Source organism: Heliangelus exortis, chromosome 18 (assembly GCF_036169615.1).
Source record: "Heliangelus exortis chromosome 18, bHelExo1.hap1, whole genome shotgun sequence".
Taxonomy (NCBI): Eukaryota; Metazoa; Chordata; class Aves; order Apodiformes; family Trochilidae; genus Heliangelus; species Heliangelus exortis.
Window position 1 is genome coordinate 13,768,321 of NC_092439.1, and position 9,911 is coordinate 13,778,231.

The window sequence follows — 9,911 nt, forward strand, 5'->3', positions numbered from 1 at the left end:
AATTACAACAGCCAAGGATCTGGCTGATCAATATTCTTCTGACTCCTATTTTGATCTTGTATCAAAAATCTATATTAATGGATTGGTCACTAAAAGTACCTCTTAGAACAGTAACACAAATAGATGTGTTATTTGACCCATAGTTCTGACAATAGATAGACAATAGACAACAGTTCTGACAACAGAGTTTCTCCATTTTACCATTCTTCTTGATTTCTTTCATAGAAGTAGGGACAAAGCTTGAAACATCTTTTATATCAATTTAGTCAAATGCTAGATGAAATAATATTTACTATAAATACTATGATTACAGCCTGAAAATGGGTCATGTAAGGGTGGTAAAGGCAAGCATTCAGAAGGTAGGAAGGCTGTTAATGAAACCAAAAGGCATCTGCCTTCTGTGTTGAAATTATTACTCCACTACTGTTGAGAACTTCTGCCTCCCCAGATGTGCAATAAACCAGAGATAGTTGGGAGCCAGGTAAAGCTCCATTGTGCCTCAGATCTGTGAATTGCTTGCCATGGGAACAGGGAAAATGAATCAATAGTTGGATTGGTCAGAGAAGAGCATATTTATTGTGGTGTGGAAAGTAATGTGAAGTAATGACAGTGTGTAATTAACACAAAGCAAGTTGGCATTAACGTAAGCAGAGGATCTGGCACACCCTTTCTATTTAGCTCTGTAGAGGTTTAGTTGCTCTCCTTGGCCTGCCATGTATTTTTCTATCAGCTTTCTCTGATAGTCTCAACAGTTCTCTCCTTCCATCAATCTACAGGTGACTCACCAGAGTTTTGCACTTTTAGTGCACTGTTGTGCTGTCTCCCCGTTTCTTGATGCTGTTTTAAAGTATTTTGTGAGTGATGTGACATTTGGAAGGCTGTCTTGGGCACAGCCATCACAAAATGACAGGTTTTTTATTTAAACTGCCACCTTGGAGTTGCAGAGGGGAGACTCCAGCCTGCTTCAGAGACTGTTTGACAGAGGGGCAAAGGAGTCCAGGAAGGCTGGATGTTCTTTAAGAAAGAAATCTTAAAGACTCAGGAGCAGGTCAGCCATCCCCCTGTGCCAAAAGAGAAACTGGCAGGGCAGAATACCAGCTTGGGAGAATGGTTTTGGTTGGAAATTAAGAACAGAAAGGAGAGTTTATGGCCACCAGAAGAAGGGGCAGGCCACTCAGAAACACTACAAAGATGTTAGGGGAAAAAAGGAGCATAGCCATAGCCCACCTAGAACTTAGTCTGGCTACTCCCTTTCATATCTTTATCAATGGTCTGGATTGAGTGCACCCTCAGTAAGTTTGAAGATTAATCTGCCTCAGGTAGAAAGGTTCTGCAGAGGGTGCCTGGACAGTCTGGATTGATGGGCCAAGGACAATTGTGTGAGGCCCAGTGCCAGGCCCTGCACTTGGATCACAACAGTCCCATGCAGTGCTACAGGCTTGAGAAAGTGTGGCCAGCATCCCCCTGGCTGAATATGAGCCAACAATGTGCACGGGTGGCCAAGGCAGCCAACACCATCCTGGTTTCTGTCGGGAACAGTGTGGCCAGCAGGGCTTGGGAAGGGTTTGTCCCCCTGTAGTCAGCACTGGTGAGGCCACACCATGAGTACTGTGTGGAGTTTTGGGCTCCCCACTACCAGAAGGACATGGAAAGTTCTAGAGCACAAATCTTATGAGGAACACCTGAAGGAACTGGGGTTGTTTAGTCTGAAGAAAAGGAGGCTGAGGGGAGACCTTATTGCTCTCTACAACTACCTGAAAGGTGGTAATGAGCTGGGTGTTGATCTCTTCTCCCAGTTAACAAGTGATAGAACAGAAGGAAACTGCCTCAAATTGCACCAGAGGAGCTTTAGATTGCAATTAACAAGTGACTTTCTAACTGAACCAATGAAATCATGGTATGGTTTTCAAATGTAACAGGTCTTCTGCATCACACAGTGTGCTTCACTTCTCTGTAGTCAGGATGTCCCAGGTGAGCTCAACACCTTCTTTCTCATTGTGTTTCTTGCTCATTTTAACTCTTTTAACTTTGGGCTTTAACTTTCTGAGTACTCGGCTGTAGTGGCTGAATGATTTTTGTATTTAATTTCCATCCTGGAAATTAAGTATCTGGAAAAACTTTTAATAGCTTTGCTGCTAGAAAACTCCTATGCCTTGTTTTATTTTGCTATATATGATTGTTGAGTGCTGGTTGTTTTTTTTTTTAAGCTGGAAAAAATGAATATATGTATAGGAGTAATTTTTACCTGGTTTAATGTCCTTTGGTTCATCATGCACTTGATTCAGGTGAAGGCAATAGCTTTTCCATTGGACATGCTAGATGAAAATTCAGCTGGTAGATTTTTCAGTGTTTGTGGTGTTTACAGCTCTCACTTCATTTGTCTGCCTGGGCTTTAGTTTTGTTTTCCTCTCTTTCATTGTGCTGAATGTGTTTTTTTGGACTAACATCACCACTGATGCTTTGTTATCTGCCAGACATTCACTGTCCTATATGTTATAGTTCTTTTGCCTGTACATCTTTGCTTCATTTCATAAATTAGTGTGTGGGATACTAAGATTAGCTGAATCTGGCCTTTTGAATCCTTGTTGGGAGACTTAGGTACAGTTAATATTTTTCCTTTTTTTAAAAAGTTTCTCTACCAGCTTGGAATAATTATAATTGCCCCTATAATTCATGTAGCCATTCATTCTAAAGGTTCTTTTTTTCCAAGCACTCTCAAATTGTAATTTGAATTTCTTTGCCTTGTCAGAACTGGCTGTTGAACACATTTTGATGTATTTTTCCTTGTTTTGTGGAGCTTTCTAGGAGATACTTGATGAATCATTTCTGCATCTGTTCCATAAAAATCTGTTCAGGTTTTCATTAGTGCTGCACATATCCCCAGTGCTTGACAGGTGAAGTTTGTGTCCATGTTATTGGGTGACCTTAAGTTCAGTCTAAAGAGGCTGTATGTGGGTACCAGGCTCTAAGTTTAACTCCTTCAGTGATGACTGAGTTTAGAGAGGTACCTGAACTTCTGCCACAGAAGTCAAACTTGTCTTCCCTTGTGTCCTTCACTGGCCCTTATCTGCTTGACTTCAGATTAACAGATGTTATCTGGCATCCATCTTAAGCAGACAAACAAAACTGCAGCAATTCAATATTCAGTTCATAGCTCTCCTGCTCTCTCCCTCTGTATCATCAAGAGAGTACAAGACAAGCCTAGAGCTTCAGAAGTCATGCACACTAATTCCTGGAATAGCCCAATTTGTAAATAAAAGTTCAACATAGTTTTGTTGTGGGCTACCAAGTGTGCAGTAAAGCTGATCTGTTTTGATATGGCTGATGCTAATGGCCAGTCTAGGTGTCCATAGTGGTTACTCCTGCTGCTCTCCTCTGTGATATCCTGTTCTACCCCACCAGTTAAGATGCTTTCATGGTTCAGGCCCAGCCAGTACCAACCAGACCTCTGCTCTCTCTCACCCCCACTGTGGAACAGGGAGGAGAAAACTCCCCCAAAGGCTCCTTAATGGAGATAAGGACAGGGAGGTTTGCATTCCCCAGTTTTGGGGACAGGCAAACACCAGACAGGTTCAGTTTGGGAAGAAACGTCCTCCCCCCACCCTCCCCAGTTTAATCTACAAGGAGAATACTTATGGTTGTGAATTTGGTGTTCTTTCTCTTGCCCCAGTCTAATCAGACAAAGCAGTCATGCAAGAATTAGGGGTTAGCAAACTTCTGTTTCCACAGACTGCAGTATCTTTTTACAACCAGATGAGAATTATGGGACAGCAAAGTGCTGCCTGCCACTGCTGAGAAATGTAAAGCAATAGAGTTAAGTTTTAAACCATGTGCAATTCATTCCAAGTCCATAGGACAAAAAAAGATGCATGTTTCTGCCTCTCTAAAAGTATGAAATTGGATAGGACACAATTCAGAGTAAGAGCATTGATGTTTCTCTGACTGCATTGCTTGACTGATGGAAGTTGTAGCAAAAGGTTTCAGATTAATAGAGTTATATTAATTACTGTTGTTCTTTCGCTGCTGGGATGAGTTTTGAGTATTGTTCCTTACAAACAGAAAGAACATGCTACAGGACAAAAGCAAATTTCAGTTGGTTCAAATTAATTTCCATTCTGCATATAGTATTTAAGGGCCAGTCAAAGCAGATTGTTAATGGATCTCATGCAGGCTTTGCTCTGGCAGAGGCTGCCAGTCACCCATTTTATTTACTATTTGCTTATCACAACCCTTTGGTGTATGCACGTAAATGGACATTGCTCTGCTGGTTTACCACAATGACTGTATTGTAACAGCTGAAGGAGACAACCCTGAGACCTGCAACAGGGTTTGTTTCATCACTTCTAGTTGCAAATTCCCAAAGAGAATTTGAAATGAACCAGGCTTCATTTCTTCTCATTTCTGTGGCATACATCTGTAAAAAGGAGGGTATATCCACCACTTCAACAATTTTATGTCATCCAAACTCAGCTGTATTTTAGGTCCATGTTCAATAATGGTGCTGACTAAGCTGTAGGAACATTCCAAAGAAAATATAAACCATTCTTGCAGCTTTGTGGACATGAGCAAGATTCTGATCTCATTTACATTCTTGTACATCATAACCAAAGGTACTCGGGTACCCTGCTTAAGGATAAGCTTGAGAATCAGATTAAATGCAGATAATGTGGAATTAAAGTGGCTTAGTGAAGACAGGAAGTTACAGTGTTGAAGAGATGGTGTGAGATCTTGAAGGTCATCATCCAAATATCTGCACATCACAGACTTGTTATGAAACTCGTGCCTACACTTAGGACTTCTTCAGATTTGTGGGTTCAAGTATGAGCTGCTTGTGTCCTATGTAGGAAGAGTAGAATTTAATATGAAAAGCAATCCCTGGGAATAAAAGTCTGGCTTCCACCTTACTGATGAGCTGTTGTTCTCTGTCAGGAAGCAGGAGGCACTGGTGTGAAAGGCTACACATTGCTGTGAATTTTCTCCACCTCTCTATGTTACTTTGCTGCCATGTTTCCATGCACCTTAGCTGCATGCTCTACAGCAACCCTCACCCCTGTGCTCTCCAATCCTACTGTTACCCACAGGCAACAAAAAGCCTCCTCTGCAACCCCAAGCTGTTAGGACTCAAGATGTCCCACCAAATAGCCTTTCAACCTCCTTTTGAACTCAACTTGGGATGCCTTCAGCACTGCAACTTGGACTCTAGTATTCTCCCTGCCTAATTGATTTGTAAACTCCATGCAAGAGCATCTCATGCTTTCTGATCTTCCATAAAATAAGATCCTTGGACATATGCAAGCCTTGTGCTCTCTTATCAGTCACTGCTTCTGTCTGCAGAGCATGTCTTCCCCTTCTGAAAAGGGGAAGTGGAGAGGGGTACAATATGGGTATAAAAGAAGAGGGTATAGCAGGAAAAGAGTTAAGAAAGCAGAAGTACAGTGGCTTTCCATAAACATATGTCCTCCAGCTCTAATAACAATTCCCAGTTGCAGTTTATTGTAGCACAAGTTACTCCTCAGACATAATCTTCAAATAGCATCCAACTCATGAGTAAATATCAAAGTATCTCATCAAATAGAATTACATATATAGGTGCTTGAAATGTCCCATTATAATGAAAAAGCAGGATACAGATCTCTAAGTTTTTACAGTATCCCACACCCATACCATCCTGAGACAGTCTAGCTAGCTCATTGCTTGTGTAAAGCATAATATTCACATTTCACATAATTTCCAAGTAAAGTTAAAAGTTTAAATCCACAAACTTGGCCGACTCAAGGACTTTCTAGGAACGTTTTATACTTTTGAGAGAGAAATTGATTTCCTTTCTACTCCCTTTAAGTATGATAAGGAGATTCCCCACTGCATTCAGTTTGAGCATAATCATGCCAGCTGTGTGGGAACCTTTTTGGGCTCTTATGTGTAATTAAATGTATCATTGGATAAATACCAGACACACTTTAACTGTGAGGGCTAAGGTGATCTGGACTACAGATCATGCAGTACACATGAAGTACACTCTGGGTTTTTTCATTCTGTACTACTTTGCTGCTAACAGAAGCAACATCCTGTATATATCAAGATCAAAGACAAGCAGGACTTTAGGAAAGAATTTCCAGTTTGACCACTCATGAAAGAACTGAATGAGCTCATTCTGTACGTCAGACACATGAGCTGTACCCAAGAAGATACCTGTCTCTAGGATTATTTGCTAGGATATTTGTGGATCAAAACCATATCTGTTCTGAATGGGGCTAAATGTTTGGCATGTTATGTTCTGAAACCAGGGAAAATAGAATAGAAGGTGAGGAAGTTTTCATGGTTGTTTTTTTGGGCATTTGTGCTAAGTAGTCACTATTCTAGCTAATCTTTGCTTATAAAGAAAAAGCAATGCAAATATATTTATGCATGGTTCTACACCAAAGCTCATTTTAAAAAATAATTTTCCTCAGAATTTTTTTATTCAGTGGCAGTTGAATGTTAATGTGGGAAAGTTGTTCCTGTAGGCATACAGACAGAGAGATAATCTGAACTGATTTAGTGAAGAACACCTTGGGAAAAATAACTGTTGCCTGATATTTTTCCTGTGGTTCAGAGATACAGATAATGAACAATCTATGCAAATTCGTGTTTTTCTTAAATTATGTTAATTTGCTAAAACATAAGAATTTGCATTTGTATTTTAGTGATTAGCTCTAGATATCTTGTATAGTTCAGAGCTGGGTAAGCATTTAGTATGTGCAGAACATTATTCACCTCCCACTAAAATCAACGAAGAGAATTCTATGGAAGTTTATATAAATTTTATCAATCCTTCAATAATATTTATTTTTATAATGATTGAATCCTTTCACATACTGGCTTACTAGGAAGGTGAAATACTTCCTATGCCAAGACAATGTATTGGAAAAGCTGAGTATCTACTGACACAAAGTTTTATCTTGAACCATGTTATACCTTAGCTAGAACATTGGCTCTAGTTCTGATTTGTTCCTAAATCATTCTTATATCTTTACCTTATAGCACTGCCAGATGAGATTATACAACATTTTCCATACTAAGACCCTCTTTCAATTGCTAAGACTTTGTCAAGCATTTAATTTTTTAGTTGACGTTTTAGAGAGTTTTGATCTACTTTAGATAGCAAAGTATTTTAGGAAGCAGAAAATGGAAATATATCATTTGGAACCATCCAGACTTTCAAAAAGTTGCAAGAGAGAATTACTTGCTTGTTATATTATAAATTAATGTCTTGCAGAATAAGGCAATTTGGAAGGATCTTACTTCTGCTTAAGAAGCACATCTTAACAACTACACTTGAAAAGCAAAACATTGTTTATTAGAATTTACCATAATTCAAGTTGTTCATATAACTGCTGACATCATCTTAGGGTGTTACGTTTAGTTCTAAGAGATCCCAGTACTTCTATTGTGTGGTAAAGCATTTAATGGATGCCAAATCAAACTCTTAACCTTCCTGTAATTCCGCAAAAAAGTGAACTAGATACTGAGCAGCAGAATAAAAGCACTCTGATAAATACATGTTTGCTTTGTATTCTAATACGTTGGAGGGTATTTTCCCCCAACACCAACGTAAAACAAGAACAGTTGGTAAGCTGGTGTTGGTTTTACCCAGATGACAGCTACTTCCACTGCTTCATTTACTACAAGAATGACCACAGTAGATCAGAGGAAATCACCATCCAACCCAATGCCTTATCAGTGGCCACCACAGCACGTCAGGGAAAGAGCTGAGCAAGCACGAAGTGATTATTCTGAAGAATACCCTCCTATATTCCAAAAATAAGTGCCTCAGGGGATCCTCGTGGTGTCTTTGGGTTTGCTATCGCTGTGGCTTAATTGTTGGTGGTTTTGTTGTTATTAAGTAAAAAGGGCATATGGATCATGGTTGCAGTCAGTATGATGAGAAAGCAGAACTAAACCAGGAGTTAAAAGGCCCTGGGGAGTGAGCAATTTAATTTTTATGACTTTCTGCTGCAGCTCAGCTGTCAACAGCAAGTGGGCTTCCTCTTCACTGCCCCTTTTCTTTCTGCCCTCTGCTGTTGCTGCTACCTGACTGAGGATGTGACAGCTTCCTCTTACAGTGGTAAAAGGGAGATGGAAAGTGGAGCACTGACTGGGAGAGAAGGGAGAGGAAGAATGCAGAGGTGTTGGAGAAAAGTGCATACATTTGGGTGAGTGAGAGAGCTGGGAATATCTGAGAGGTAGCAAGTGAAGAAATTAATGCTATGATTTGTACCTCCAGATCCCAGAGGTAAACTGAATTATACACAAGTGAAGATACTGACTGGCCTTACTGACTGAAAGGGTTAAACAGCTTGGTATAAAGGATACCTTTCTCTACTGTTCTGGGCAAGCCATAGAAAGGACGTCATGCTTCTGAATTTTATTTGTCTTGGAGGTGGTGCACGGACATCCTTGAATCTCAGAGACTCCTTTAAATAACATCGCTTGGTGGAGTTTAAGAAGCTTCTGTCCCTAGTCAGCTTTGATCCCTTCTCTCTGTTTGACAACTACTGTTTGCTCCATGAACACTGTGGCTACTGTCCTACAACTAGCAGGGCAGGGGCCACACCACTACAGAAATAACTAGCAAAATCCCAGTTTCAAGCTTCATAAATAGCAGAGGAAACCTTAGATGCCTGGTACTGTTCTATTGTTCTCTTTCTTCTCTCTTCCGTGTCTTTACCTTTTATCTCTAAGAATTCTCATGTTTCATGTTTACACAGCACTGTGCAGAGTAATTCTACACCATTCTACCTCAAGCACCACCATGGCTTAATAAGTATCTAGATAAACAATAATAGGTCAATGCAGAGAGATGTAAGCAAAATAAGACTCTAATCCAGCTTAGCAAAGTGTGGATGTGTGTATTTCAAAGAACTGATTCAGGCCATAGTATATTATAGTGCCTGGCACAGGAAAAGCCTGGACCATGTGAGGGGAGTTCTTAGCTGTTACAGTAACACTAATGCCAAAGCAATCATTTCGTTTATTCTGAAATGCATGTGTTCTTAAACTACCTTTTTGAATAAGTATCTGGAATTGAAATGGGTATTAAGAGGAATCTGATGTAAATTCCAGACTTATGTAATCCTAATTTGTACAACACAGCTATTCATGAGTTTAGAGTTTCATAAATTCTGAAGAATGTTGCTGAGTTAACAGCTAAGAACCAGCACTCCACAGCCCCAAAATGTAAATGTTCTTAATGAAATGCAATCAGAAAAATAGAAAAAAAAGAAAGGACCGTGGAAGGGAAAAAGATTAAAAACGGAGGTAGGGAGAGGTAGACTGAGTAGGATAGCTCTTTCCTTGGTACTCATTCCTTCCTATAAAGAAATGTTACATATGCTGTTGCATGACTTTTGCAGAAATATTTCAAGCAGTTTTGTGATCCCGTAGCTTTCAGAGTATCCTTATTCTTTATATTGATATTTTCATCAGAGAGCACAATTTTGGTGGTTTGTTTTTTTACCAGCATTTACTTTACAAGGCTCTGATCTGTGAGCATGTGCATTGTGTTGGGGTAGAGCCAAGATTATGCCTCAAGGACATTTTTAGCACAAGGCTGAAGGCAATACAATTCATCTACAATGGCAGTCTCTGTCTGACTGTTTGTTCTGTATGGATTCAGTTGGTGTTGATGCCTTTAAATATCCAAGCCTTTGCCAAAACAAATAGGAGATTTATTATCAGGGATATAATGGCAACTACTCTCAACCTGAACTCAAGGTCAAAGTAGTTTTTCCAGTTACAAGGAGGACTTTGTCCACTCCCAGCAGCTAATGGGGTCACATGCATGGGTAGAAGCAGAAGACCCTGAAACAACCTATCATGAAATCATGATCAATCAAATAAGCCACCACCACTGCTTCAAACACATCAATGAT